General features: G+C 34.3%; 1 pseudogene; it reads right to left on the reverse strand.

Moving 5' to 3' along the window:
• Positions 1-5,160: 5,160 nt before the first annotated feature.
• Positions 5,161-9,193, reverse strand: LOC126595387 (uncharacterized; annotated as a pseudogene).
• Between the last annotated feature and the right edge of the window lie 6,015 nt (positions 9,194-15,208).

The following is a 15,208-nucleotide window of genomic DNA, read 5'->3' on the forward strand; positions in this document are numbered from 1 at the left end:
GTGGCTCCTGGTGATTCTCCAGATTAAAGTTCGGTTTCACAATCCAAAATGAAGGTTGGTTCCAAATTGAAGGAATGTTGGTCTCTAGAACCATGTCAAGAGATTAAAAGTCAAGCCATTGCAACAAATCAAGTTGTTGGCAATTAATCATTTTGAACAAGTTGCTATAGCTGGGTTTTGGCTTTTGGTTTGGATTTTGGGTATAATATGGGAAATATTATGTTTGGTTTTACATTTTCCTATATCTGTCATGTTAAGTTTTATTTTGAATTGTTGCAATATGTTATGAAAATGTTGGATTGTTTTTAAATCAGACATGCCAAGTTTTATTTTGGTTTTATATTACTTTAATGCTTGAAGCTTGCTCACCATTCAAATTCAATATTGGGTGATTAACTCTAGAGGCAGATCAAAGAAAAGAGTACAGAGTGAAACAGACTAGTCTATTCAATATAAGAGATTGGTGAAGTGGGGGTATTTGGCTACAAAAATATTAATTTTGCCATTTTAAGATTATTTTATATTGATGTCAGCATAAAACCAACAGAACCGTAAAATGAGGGTTTTGTGAAATGATTTTAAAATGTCAAAGGATGTTGTGATGTGCGAGTAGGTTTTGTGAATACAGAAAAACCTCAGGGGGGGTGTATGTGTAATTAACCCTGTAATTACTTTTTTTTTTTAACAAACGATATTATCTACACTAAGGAGAATGGGGTGACTTATCCTCACAATGGGCTAGCAATAATGTGGTTTAAATTCGCTTTTGGCGACAATTGAACCTAAGACCTCTCACTTACAAATGAAGAACTATGTAATTACTTAACAAACTTAATCAATCTTAATTGAGTTTAGGCTTTAATTATTTTAAATTAATTTAACTTAATCTTTTTTTGCTTTCCCAAAACTTAAGCTTATCAATGTGCGATCCAAGGTGATAGTTAGAAAGGTAGTGAAGAATTAGAACTCTTACTAATTGATTATAAACTAAAACCTTCATGCAATTCTTCCTTCCTTAGCGCTTTCCGCAAGCCATGAGTGGCGCTTGGTAAGACATCATGATTTTTTTTTTATATTTGTTTTCTCTTTTATCCTTTTTGTTTTATCTTAGAGGTGGGCCTTGAATAAGAGCAGACAAATATTAAAATTTTGAAAAAGGTGTGTGGAAGATAACAAGAAGTGTGTAAAAATTATCATCCTATTTTATACTATGAGCTGAGATTCTCGAATCATATTTTAGAGTATTTTCCTATATTACTAAAGGTAGAAATTCTTTATTGTACATTCACTTTCATCTATGAATATATCAATGACACTAATAGTGCACAGAACAAACTCTAGGGTCATGATGCATAATCAAATGATCAAAAACGTATCTATAAAATAATTGTGATGTCTCAAGTTTGAGGACTCATTGCATTATTACAACAATATATTTTATTAATTGACACCCAAGTAAAACTTTCATATAATAACCATCATTTGATTGTGTTTAGCGAATAACCAATCATTCTTCCGAACGAGAGGTATATGTTCTGATCTTGCAGATTGTCAATGTCAGATTTGCAATCTTTGTCATAATTATATAGAATATGAGTATGAGAAATATAACTTTAAATTACATTCTCTCCATTACATATTTTTTTAAGTGCATAGCTTTTAATGACACAGTTATATATAAACAATAAACACTTCTATCCCGGTAAATCTTTTTTTAGGAACTCTAAGATTCCTTTTGAGACCCCATTTTAGGAGAATGACTTACATAAAATAAATTTATTGTCGTCGTGACATTCTGATTCAATAATGCAATATCATTTTTTTTTCTCCACATGACCTTATACATAGAAAAAATGCTATACTTACCACATTTTTCATACCCCATTTGTATCATCTCTCTAATAGAAATGAGACCACATGTGTTGGTGAACCCTATCTCTATTAGAGAGGTGGTACAAATGTGATATAAAAAAATGGTAAGTGTAGCATATTTTGGGTATGTGAGGTTCCATATGACGGTGAACTCATTCTACGTATGTATAAGGTCATGTGAGGTGCCATGACAGTGTAGAATTAGACTGAAGTGTCATGTGACAATGAACTCATTTTAAACAAATTATTATCTTATATTATGATCTTCTATTGAAGATATGTTGTAAATTTTGAGTAGAAATTTCATTATCCCACATTGGTCACTGCCAAAAGGTTATTGCTTGCTAAACCCAAGTGCAGGTGTCGCATAGCAGTATAAACTCGAAGTCCGAGTGTCATATTCCTCAAAGAGCGTTGAAAAAGAATGCAGAATTATCAAAACTGAAACCAAGAACAATATCGAATGAGATGTAACTTATAGAAGAAAAAGTTCAACAATTAAAAATACTAAAGCATCATCAGGGTTCCACCTGCATACAACTATGCAATTTCACTATTTTGATTCCTTTTTATAACTCAACTGAGATACCAACAACAAGTAATCTCAACCGGAAAATATAGCAATTAAGTTTTCCTCATATAAAACTTCTTGAAAAGTGATTTTCGTTGTAGATATTCAAAACAAAATGCTCATTCAATTTCTTATAGAAATAATCCCAAATATAATTTGTACCTACGGCAACAAAATATTAAAAAATTACTCTGTCGAAATCGTACCAATCGACTAATTTATTCAATTCACTAAAAGCATGAATGTGAAACAAAACTATAGGAAAAACATGATTAAACCTATGAATCATAACCAACATTCATCAATCCGAAAATAGAATAAATAAGAAATTCCGTTGAAAATCCATAATGTAAAATTGACATTAAAACTCCGAAATAGAATCGAAATAATAAAGTTACATACTCGTAATATAAGTTCCCCCCCCCCTTAGCCTTAGCTAGGGAGATTAGTTCTCCATAAACTAAATAGAAAAATAAAAATCTAAAATTATGAAAGAGCCCCTTTTGAAAACAATTAAATGGAGATTATATAAGCTGGTGCCGCAGCCAACCTCCATTCATATTCTTCTTGAATAATGGTCATTCATCAACCCATTATTAATATGTTAATGCCAATCCTCATAACCCTCTAAATAATGGTCATTGATAAGCCTTAATGCCATTGAAATGGTAATGGCTGGCCGTTTCTTTTTCTTTTTCTTTGCCTTCTCATTTCTTCATTTCTTTTCGGTAACCGACATAGAGTTAATCACCAATTTATTGTCTTGTGCCTCATCCTTTAATTGCCTTGCAACATTCTCTTAGTCTTGCACGTGAACATTAATATAACATCAGTAACAAAATTAAAACAAATTAGACATAAAACCTATTTGACCAGTTATACATGATAAAGCACAAATTTGATAAATTACTAGAGAAAAACATGTAGCGGATATAATCAAAGCGCATTAGACATGCACTTTTGAGCAATTATCACACCCCCCAACTAGCTTATTGCTAGTCTCTAGCAATTCAAGCTACTGAAAACATGCTCTATCACCAAACCAAAAACAAAAAGTCACATGGAAAAAATCAGTTTCCCCTACATAACCCTCAAAGCATTTTATTCAAGTGTACATAATAATCGAGAACCTTAATAAGCATAAAGCAAGCGAATCCACAATATTCTAATATTAGCAATAATTTCTCAAATATCCTTGGAGTGTTGTGTGTGAAAGAGCCATAACAATGTGATCCTAAGCTTCTTTAAATCTCAATATGAAAACGAGTGAGTCTCTCGTAGGATTTACACTCATGCACTTAATATTTCTGTGTTAATGTGTCTCACTCAAGTGATCTCATAAAAACATGCCACCATATGCTTGCTTGTCCACCTACTCGCTATCAATATCATGTGACTACTTGAATCAAAGGTCTTTATTAAGGTTGTAATGGGGCTTGTGGTTAAGGTTAAAAAGAAGAAAAAGGAATGGGAAAACAAAGAGCCTATGAAAATTAGTAGAACACATGATGAAAATAATTGACTGCAAAGTCACTTGAATCCTCGGTGGCTCCACCAATATCTTGAACATAATAACACTTTTCACTATTAGAGACCAAATTGCATTGTGTTGGGTCTCAGACTTCATTTCAGCAAGATTTTTTTTTTTGGTGAAAAAAATAGTATAAACAAGAGCCAGATTAGATACCAAACACATATACTTCTTTCATTTGAAGACTTTTGCGCTCTACAAACTTCTCTAGATTGAGGTAAGATATAGTTTTTAAGCTTTATGGGTAAGGAGAACATGGGTCATGAAAAAAACATGCTTATTTAGGCTCAAATGGTTATCCAAGGGATAATGTATCAGGGACACTGGCTTGTTTGGCCATGGTGGATATCCTAAATGCCTTATTCATTTTCAAGTTATCACATGAATTGAAATATGTTCGATAGGTTTAAAGCAAGTTGTAGGGATACATGTGATTGCAAGATCATACGCACAAGAATAAAAAGTGATTGATGTATAATGTTTCAATCATATAGGCTCAAAAACTCACAAGGCTACACAAGATCACTAGATTCACATATTAATCTTTAAATCATGCATTAGTTTCACATCAAAATCGCTATGTGCATTGCTTTTCCAAGAATAATCGAAAAGGTAGAGAACTAATAAGAGAATTAAGCATCACTATTAAAACATGCTCACTATTTCCTTAATTACCATGTATGAAATACAATTTTTTTATTGGACTTTTTTCTTTTTAAATAAAAGGGATGAAAATTACATAAAATAAAAATGAAATGAAAAACAACTCGACATGTCGTCAAAAGCAAGTAAAATATACTTCTACTCCCCCCAACTTAAAACTGACATTGTCCTCAATGTTAATATTCATAAGAATAATAAGCAAGAAAGACACGCAATTTAAATTGAGAAAAAGATTCAGGAAAGAATACACCTGAATGTCTAAGAAGGCTTCGAAATTCTTCCAACAACTTGTCGACGACATGTTGATAAACTGAAAAAGAAACAAAACAAATGAAACAAAAAAAAATAAAAGGAAAACTAATGAAAAGGGCTTGAAAACTTTGAGTTTTAATGATAAAGACAAAATAAAGGGTAAAGTGAATAGTACCAGGTTTGACTTTTTAGTGTAAAAATGTGGTTTTTCATTCAAGTGAACAGTACCGTGGGCTTTTCGTTAAAGAGAATATGGGCTAGAGTAAAGAAATCATTCCTGATAAATAGGATCCTCCAAACAAATGGTCTCATCCTGCAAGGCAATACTTTCCAAAAAGGGCTTAAGATGTTGACCATTAACTTTAAATACATTACCATTCGTTGGATCCTCGACCTCCACAGCTCCAAAAGGAAAAACTTTTTTCAGCACATAAGGACCTATCCATCTAGAACGAAGTTTACCAGGAAACAAATGCGATCTTGAATTGTACAAGAGTACTTTCTGCAAGGGCTTAAAAGTTTTTCTCAAAATATTTCTATCATGGAAAACTTTCATTCGTTCCTTGTAAATTTTAGAACTTTCATAAGCCTCATTCCTAATTTCTGCCAATTCATTCAATTGAAGTTTTCTATTCAAACCACAGCATCCAAGTTAAAATTGAACATCTTAATAGCCCAATAGGCTTTGTGTTCCAGTTCCACATGCAAGTGACAAGGGTTCCCATAAACTAGTCTATAGGGAGACATACCAAGCGGGGTTTTAAAAGCTGTACGATAAGCCTGTAATGCATCGGTTAGTCGGATAGACCAATCTTTGCGATTTGGGCTAACTGTTTTTTCTAAAATTTGTTTTATCTCCCGATTGGCAAGCTCAACTTGGCCACTTGTTTGGGGGTGATAAGAGGCAGCCACTTTGTGAGTAATACCATATTTTTTCATCAAAGCTTCAAATGGTTTATTACAAAAATGTTTACCCCCATCACTAATAATAGCTCGAGATGTTCCAAATCAGGAAAAAAAAATTTCTTTTAAAAAACGCAAAACAGTTGTGTGATCATTTTTTCGACATGGAACGGCCTCGACCCATTTTGAAACATAGTCAACACCTACTAAAATATATAGATATCCGAAAGAAACAGGAAACGGACCCATAAAATCAATACCCCAACAATCAAACGGCTCAATGACTAAAATTGGATTCTTAGGCATCATATTTCTACGAGTTATGGCACCCAACTTTTGACAACAATCACAAGTTCAACAGAAAGCATTAGTATCTTTGAAAAGAGTAGACCAATAAAATCCTCATTGCAAAATTTTTGTAGCAGTCTTTTTAACAGAAAAATGACCACCACATGCCTCATTGTGACAAAAAGAAATTATGGCATTGATTTCATGATCAGGCACACATCTCCTAATTATTTGATCAGGGCAATATTTAAATAGATATGGATCATCCCAAACGAAATTACGTACATCCATTAGAAACTTCTTTTTATCCTGCACATTCCAATGAATCGGAATTTCACTTATAGCAAGAAAATTAACTATGTTAGCAAACCAAGGTAATTCCGAAAGAGAAAATAATTGCTCATCAGGAAAATATCATTAATGGGTGTTGGTTCAGAATAATCATCAAAAGCCAATCTGGACAAATGATCCGCCACCACATTCTCTACCCCCTTTTTGTCTTTGATTGTGATGTCAAATTCTTGGAGTAAGAGAATCCATCTGATCAAATGAGCTTTTGCATCCTTCTTAGTAAGAAGGTATTTGAGGGCTACATGGTCAGTATAAACAATAATAGGAGAACCAACAAGATAAGCCCGAAATTTGTCCAAAGCAAATACTACAACAAGAAGTTCTTTTTTCAGTTGTTGAATAATTCATTTGAGCACCATTCAAAGTTCTACTTGCATAGTAAATGACATACAGTTTCTTATCCCTTCGTTGCCCCAACACATCCCCAATTGCATAATCACTCGCATCACACATGATTCAAAAGGCAAAGTCCAATCAGGTGGTTGCATGATAGGTGCAGAAGTTAACATGCCAATTAATTTATCAAAAGTAATTTGACATGCATCGGTCCATTCAAAAGCAGAATCTTTTAATAAGAGATTACATAATGGTCTAGATATCGAACTAAAATTCTTGATAAATCTCCTATAAAAGCCAACATGACCTAAAAAGGATCTAATATCTTTGATGGTCTTTGGAATAGGCAATTTAGCAATCAATTCAATTTTAGATCTATCAACCTCAATTCCATGAAACGAAATAGTGTGGCCAAGAACAATTCCAGGTGAAACCATAAAATGACATTTTTCCCAATTCAAAACAAGGTTCTTTTCTTGGCAATGAGTTAAAAAAATTTCCAAGTTATTCAAACAATCATCAAAAGAATCACCAAACACAGATATATCATCCATAAAAACTTCAAGAAATTGCTCCACCATGTCACTAAAAATACTAAGCATGCATCTTTGAAATGTAGTGAGAGCATTACACAATCCAAACGACATTCTACGAAAAGCAAAAGTACCAAAAAGACATGTAAATGTAGTTTTATCTTGATCGTCAATGGCAATTTCAATTTCATAATAACCTGAATAATAATCCAAAAAGCAATAAAATGCATGCCCAGCCACCCGCTCTAAAATCTGGTCTATAAAAGGCAAAGGAAAATGATCCTTTCGAGTCACAAGATTAAGTTTTCTATAGTCAATACACATACACCAACTAGAAATGACTCTAGTAGGAACCAATTAATTTTTATCATTTTTAACTACAGTTAGACCAGACTTTTTCGGAACAACTTGAGTGGGACTCACCCACTGACTATCGTAAATTGGGTAAATGATACCCACAACCCACAATTTTAAAACCTCTGTTTTGACAACTTCTTTCATGTTAGGATTCAACCTACGTTATGGGTCCCGAGATGGTTTAGTACCATCTTCCAAAAATATTTTGTGTGTGAATACAAGAGGACTAATTCCTTTTATATCAGCAAGAGTCCATCCAATGGCAAATTTATGGGCAATCAAAACCTTAATTAACTTACCTTCATGCAAATAGTTGAGTTCGGAAGATATTACCACAGGGAAAGTGTCATCTAGCCCTAAAAATGCATGCTTAAGACCTATTGATAACGTCTTGAGCTATAATTTGGGCACCTCCACACTAGATGGTTTGACTTTTGATAGCAGTGGAAGCTCCTCAAACTTAGGTCTCCATCTATTCACTTCTTGTACCTGACAAGAATCAAAGACATCAACAATTTCAGTTATTTTAGTATCATTTTGTGCATCATGATTCAAAAGAAAAAGTTCTAAATCATCCTCAATTCGACTCCTCTCAAACTGTCCATGCATTGCAGTCGAAATGAAATTTACAACCTCACATTCATCATCTCCATGTGGTTGCTTGAAAACATTAAAAATGTTAACCTCCATTGTCATATTTCCAAAACAAAGTTTCATTATCAAACTCCTGCAACTTATGTTAGCATCACATGTAGCTAAGAAAAGACGTCCTAAAATTACAGGAAAGTGATTTTTAGAGTCCAGAATAGGTGCAATATCCAAAACAATAAAATCAACAGGATAGTAAAATTTGTCTACTTGGACTAACACATCCTCAATAACCCCTCTCGGAGTTTTAATAGAATGATCAGCCAACTGCAATTTTACCTATGTTTGCTTTAATTCACCAAGACCTAGCTGCAAATACACTGAATAAGGCAGTAAGTTCACACTAGCGCCTAAGTCAAGCAAAGCACGATCAATAAAATTATTTCCAATGACACAAGACAAAGTAGGACTTCCAGGATCTTTATATTTTGGTGGAATTTTATTTTGCAATACCGCACTCACATGGGCAGCTAAAAACGCAGTTTTCTTCACGTTATGCTTTCTTTTATAAGCACACAAGTCTTTCAAAAATTTAGCATAAGCAGGAACCTGCTTAATAGCATATAACAAAGGAATATTTATCTTTACTTGCTTAAAAAGCTCAAGAATATTAGAGTAATAAATAGCTTTCTTTAAGGGTTGTAAAGCTTTCGGAAAAGGTATAGGCACATGATATTCCTTGTAATTTTCAAATTCTTTGAGCTTGTCAAGTTTATCATTACTTTTAGTTTTCTCAACCTCCTCAAGTAAAGGTGTCGTATCAATTATTTTACCGTTCCTAAGAGTAATCATAGACTTAGCATGCTCAAATTTAGTATCAATTGAATTAACCACTTTAGGATTAGCTTGAGTGTTTGCAGGAAATCTTCCGTTTTCATTAATCGACATAGAGTTAGTTAATTTCTAAAGTTGACTCTTTATTTCTTTGTTTTCCTCAACAAGTTGACCAAACAATGAATCAACTTTTGACCTAATTCTTGAATAGGATCTGCATATGATTGTTTACGTTGAAACGAATTAAGAGTAGAAAATTGGTGGTTAGGAGCATTGACCTGAGGGTACGAGTCATTCCTCCAATGTAAATTAGGATGATTTCTGGTGGCCGGATTGTATGTCTCGGAAAAATGAGTATACAACCTCTGATAGCTTCCAATGGCAACACATTGTTCTTCATAAATTCCTTTCATTTCCTGCAACATTTGATAATTTTTAGTGGAGTGACCAATCTCACAACAAACATCACAAATTTGATCAACATCAGACTGATCAACTTGTTGAGGTATATTAGATTTTCCAAATTTTAATGCAGCTACCTCTTTGGCAAGATTATCATAATTTACTGTCAATTCATCTTCTTCCCTCAATTGATAAATTCCTTTACTACTAGAAGATGTGGAAGGTTTAGAGTGATCAATGCTCTCAAGTGGGTTAAGACCTTTCCATTGGTGAGTTTTTTTAGCAATTTGATCTAGGAACTTTAAAGCATCATCAGGTTATTTTGACATAAATTCCCCATTACACATAGACTTAAGAAATTGACGATCTCGAGAGATGAGACCCTCGTAGATGAAACTAGCAAGACGCTAGTCTTCAAAACCATGATGTGGGCACAAATTCAAAATATTCTTAAATCTTTGCCATGTTTGATACAATGATTCACTCTCTTTTTTAGAAAAAGTGGAAATTTGTTGCTTTAAAGCTGTAGTCTTATGATTCGGAAAAATTTTTTGAAAAAATTCATCAGTCATTTCTGACCACAAACGAATAGACCCAACCTTTAATAAATACAACCAACTTTTTGCTTTGTCTTTTAAATAGAACAGAAAAAAATTTAATATCACTCCATCCAATTGATCATGTGCAATATTATAAAAAGTACAAACAGCATCCTCATATTCCCTAACATGCACATAAGGATCTTCATTTTCTAAACCATGAACAATAGGAAAAAGATGAACCATTCCATATTTAAGTTCATAATTTGGCATATTAGCAGGAAAAACAATGTATGAAGGAGATGCAACACGAGTTGGATGCAAATAGTCTTTCAATGTTCTGGGGGGAGGGTTTCCCTCGCCTTCAATAACTGCACGGTCAACCATGTTGATAGACTCACTATCATTATCAAAAAGATCTCCAAACAAAGTTTCAATTTTAGTTTCTGGACACTTAGCAAATTTGCCTCGATGATCAAGATATCGCATGAAAATTTAAGAAAGAAGAAAGAATAAAATAAAAATACAAATAAAACTAAAACGCAAACAACAACCAAAAAAATAGAAATAAATGGAAAGAGTGTACCGGGTGGGGAAAAATTATGCGCTCCTCGCCAAATCGCACCCTTAGCAACGGCGCCAAAAATTTGCTTGCTAAACCCAAGTGCAGGTGTCGCGTAGCAGTATAAACTTGAAGTCCGAGTGTCGTATTCCTCAAAGCGCGTTGAAAAAGAATGCAAAATTATCAAAACTGAAACAAAGAACAATATCGAATGAGATGTAACTTATAGAAGAAAAAGTTCAACAATTAAAAATACTAAAGCATCAGGGTTCCACCCGCATACAACTATGCAATTTCACTATTTCAATTCCTTTTTATAACTCAACTGAGATACCAACAACAAGTAATCTCAACCGGAAAATATAGCAATTAAGTTTTCCTCATATAAAACTTCTTGAAAAGTGATTTTTGTTGTAGATATTCAAAACAAAACGCCCATTCAATTTCTTATAGAAATAATCCCAAATATAATTCGTACCTATGGCAACAAAATATTAAAAAATTACTCCGTTGAAATTGTACCAATCTACTAATTTATTCAATTCACTAAAAGCATGAATGTGAAACAAAACTATAGGAAAAACATGATTAAACCTATGAATCATAACCGACATTCATCAATCCAAAAATAGAATAAATAAGAAATTCCATTGAAAATTCACAATGTAAAATTGACATTAAAACTCCGAAATAGAATAGAAATAATAAAACTACATACTCGTAATATAGGCTCCCCCCCTAGCCTTAGCTAGGAGATTAGTTCTCCATAAACTAAATAGAAAAAGAAAAATATAAAATTATGAAAGAGCCCATTTTGAAAACAATCAAATGGAGATTATATAAGCTGGTGCCGCAACCAACCTCCATTCATATTCTTCTTGAATAATGGTCATTCATCAACCCATTATTAATATGTTAATGCCAATACTCATAACCCTCTGAATTGATAAGCCTTAATGTCATATTGAAATGGTAATGGTTGGCCATTTCTTTTTCTTTTTCTTTGCCTTCTCCTTTCTTCATTTCTTTTTGGTAACCGACATAGAGTTAATCACCAATTTATTGTCTTGTGCCTCACCCTTTAATTGTCTTGAAACATTCTCTTAGTCTTGCACATGAACATTAATATAACATTAGTAAAAAATTAAAACAAATTAGATATAAAACCTATTTGACCAGTTATACATGATAAAGCACAAATTTGATAAATTACTAGAGAAAAACATGTAACGGATATAATCAAAGCACATTAGACATGCACTATTGAGCAATTATAAGTTATCTCACATTACAAGGCATTGTCCTTTATAGAAAGTGATTGGTGTGATGGACAATGGAAAATAAAATTGGACTCAACCTTAGGGTTGGACTTTGGGGTGTACTAATTAATTATCAAAAGATGAGCCTTGGACTCTTGGGCTCATGCTTTAATAATTAAATTTTTTAATTAATTATTTTTAATTAATTTCGTATTTATTTAATTAATTATTTTTAATTAATTTGGTATTTATTTAATTAATTATTTTTAATATCAACATACTCATCTTTTCAGATGAAGTTTGAAGTGATGAAAGAACGCTAGAGAGCAAAGCACCCATCTGAGAAGATGTCTCCCAACAAACGCATCCCATTCTTATACCTATTGCGAACAGGTAAAAGCCTATTATATATACATCCATCTGCATGTCATCTAGTACACAAAAAAATAAAATTCTTCTACAATCCCAAACATCCTTACTGAGAGAATCACAAAGAAAATTCGCTAGAAGTCAAATTTTCTGGTGTTGGAATTTTGACTTAGATTGTTGAATCTTGGTGAAGCAAATGTTCGTAGAACTACAAGCACTAAGTAGGGATGAAATATCTGTTTCAAGAGCATTGCGGTACGCAAGCATCGATCTTTAGTTTGTCTACTAATATTATTTCATTTTATTTATACTCTGTTAAATTATTTATTCGCATTTATTATTTATTAACATATATAAATTTATCATTGATTGTTGATAATTATCCAACAAGATACTCTTATAAGATTTTGAAGTGGTTAGGTGTAGGTGGTGATTCAACATATGTTTCCAGCCTGTCCTCCCTTCCACACTCTAAACCAGCCTGTACTTGGCATTTGCCAGTTTATCAGAACCTGATTCCAAGTGGAGGAAAATCTCTATACTGTGTACTAAATTAATCCAAATGACGAGAAACACCACCCTTCCCTCACCAAGCCTTAAACAATTATGGGTGCTTCAGTACTTTCCAAAGCAGAATGATACCCGCCATTTTCTATTCTCGCAATTAACCCATCTGCTACTTCTATTTTTTTTTTTTTTTTATCAGAACCGCTACTTTTATTTAAAATAAAACTTTATGGACTAGTCCCTCGATTTATAGGAAGACAATTTACATAATACAGGTGTTTTCTGCAAAGGAGTCTCCATGTTTTGAAAAAAATAGGGATTAAGTGTGGGCTCACTCTACATCGAATTTCAACAGTCCGAACTGTCTATTTTGTTAGTCTTGATTCATAGATCATCCTTACAAAAATTCAATTCAATCCGAAACCATTTACCTTTTTAATTATCAAGATCAAATTTCATTATTACTTATATAACAAAGCATTCGTTCATTTATTTGAACTCAATTAGAAGTCTTATATATTTCCGATTTGGCTAATATTTTGTAAGGATGATCTATAAGGCACAACTTGCAAAATAGACGGCAGAGATTGAAGTAGCAGAGAAGCTCATTGCGAAATAAACAACGATGAGTTGAGGTTTTCTTGAGTTGTGTTGAGTGGTGTTTGGAGATTTGAAACGGGTTTTGCAGATTCACAGTGGATGTGAAAAAATGAAAGAGAACCGACATAGTTTTTCGTGTCGATTCCCACAAACGACGCCAAATGTTGATGCACAAAACCTGAGGTCTTGGAACAACGTAAATCCGACCGTGAATTTGCAAGAAAGTGAAGAACACAAGATGTATCGTGGTTCACCCCAATGTTTGGGCTACGTCTACACTGATATTGTATTTCTTTGAGGATTGAGGATGAGAGGGTGAGAGCTTCTGAGGGTGAGAAAGCTTTTCCCATGGCCTAAGAATTGGCCTCCCCGAATAAGGAGAGTGAGGGGTTCTTTTATAGAATAAGGGCTCTTCACTTATTACATATTTGCCCCTTCATTTGTTACATAATTACATTTGAGTCCCTCGAGTATTTATACGAGGTCTAAATATGGAGGCACTAAGTATGGTACAAACAGTAGTCCCCCAAGTCTTCAGTTAAGAGAGTCTTTTGGATGGAGACTTGAAATTCAGTCCATGTGTGGGCCGAAATAACTAGATGTCGTCTTAAACTGATACTCGATATGAGGCAGTACTCAATCTGAAATGATGCTTAACTAGGAGTAGCACATGTTGCAAGGTTGCTCGGCTTGTGGCTTATGTTGCCTTGGTTGGCTCGGCTTGTGTCGTTGAAGGTGAGGAAGTCCCTTTTATAGAATAAGGGCTCGCTCCTCAATACATAAGTGATGGGCTAGAGTTGATGCTCACGGCGAGGCGGTTGCTCAGCTGGCGGCGATGCTCTCTAATGATGGTGAGTGAGTCATTTTTATAGAATAAGGGCTCGTTCCTCAATACATATTTGCCCCTTCATTTATTACATAATTACATTTGAGTCCCCCGAGTATTTATATGAGGTCTAAATACAGAGGCCCTAAGTATGGTACAAACAGTAGTCCCCAAAGTCTTCAGTCAAAAGAGTCTTTTGGCTGGAGACTTGAAATTCAGTCCATGTGTAGGCCGAAGTAACTAGATGTCGTCTTGAACTGATACTCGATATGAGGTGGTACTTAATCTGAAATGATGCTCAACTAGAAGTAGCACATGTTGCGAGGCTGCTCGGCTTATGGCTTATGTTGCCTTGGTTGGCTCGGCTTGTGGTGTTGAAGGCGAAGGAGTCCCTTTTATAGAATAAAGGCTCGCTCCTCAATACATAAGTGATGGGCTAGAGTTAATGCTCGCGGCGAGGCGGTTGCTCAGCTGGTGGCGATGCTCTCTAATGATGATGAGGGGGTGAGAGAGCTCTTCCCATGGTCTAAGAATTGGCCTCCCCTAATAAGGAGAGTGAGGGGTCCTTTTATAGAATAAAGGCTCCTCACTTATTACATATTTGCCCCTTCATTTATTACATAATTACATTTGAGTCCCCCGAGTATTTATACGAGGTCTAAATATGGAGGCCCAGTATGGTACAAATAGTAGTCCCCTAAGTCTTCAGTCAAGAGAGTCTTTTGGCTGGAGACTTGAAATTCAGTCCATGTGTCGGCCGAAGTAACTAAATGTCGTCTTGAACTGATACTCGATATGAGGTGATACTCAATCTGAAATGATGCTCAACTAAAAGTAGCACATGTTGCGAGGCTGCTCGGCTTGTAGCTTATGTTACCTTGGTTGGCTCGGCTTGTGGCGTTGAAGGTGAGGGAGTCCCTTTTATAGAATAAGGGCTCGCTTCTCAATACATAAGTGATGGGCTAAAGTTGATGCTCGCGGCGAGGCGGTTGCTCAGCTGGCGGTGATGCTCTCTCATGATGGTGATTGAGTCCCTTTGATAGAATAAGGGTTTCTCACTTATTA

Source organism: Malus sylvestris, chromosome 13, assembly GCF_916048215.2.
Source record: "Malus sylvestris chromosome 13, drMalSylv7.2, whole genome shotgun sequence".
NCBI lineage: Eukaryota > Viridiplantae > Streptophyta > Magnoliopsida > Rosales > Rosaceae > Malus > Malus sylvestris.